At 75.9% G+C, this 216-nt stretch overlaps 1 protein-coding gene across 1 annotated transcript in view; it reads left to right on the top strand.

The window, feature by feature from the left end:
* NKAIN2 (Sodium/potassium transporting ATPase interacting 2) overlaps positions 1-216 on the top strand; it is a 1,199,564-nt gene that overhangs the window by 278 nt on the left and 1,199,070 nt on the right. The gene's annotated exons all lie outside the window — the stretch shown is intronic.

Here is a 216-nt window from a genome sequence, read left to right as displayed (position 1 = left end):
GAGCCGCTCTCCCAAGCATGAACTGATCGCCTGCCCCAGCGCTGGCTGGTGGCGGCGCGGAGCTGGGAGCCCCCATGCCTCTGGGGCTGGCCCGCCCCGAGCTGCCGCCGCGGGAACCTCGCGCTTGGCACGGGCGGAGCGAAGGCAGCGGCCCCCGTTGCTGCTGCTGCTGCAGAGGCGGCCGCCGCCGCTAGCCCCCGCGGAGCCGCTCCTCAT

The sequence above is a fragment of the Gavialis gangeticus genome, unplaced genomic scaffold (assembly GCF_001723915.1).
Source record: "Gavialis gangeticus isolate Ggan-Ray unplaced genomic scaffold, GavGan_comp1, whole genome shotgun sequence".
Taxonomy (NCBI): domain Eukaryota; kingdom Metazoa; phylum Chordata; order Crocodylia; family Gavialidae; genus Gavialis; species Gavialis gangeticus.
The sequence above is the reverse complement of the archived record's forward strand: the minus strand, read 5'-3'. Positions and strand labels throughout refer to the sequence as shown.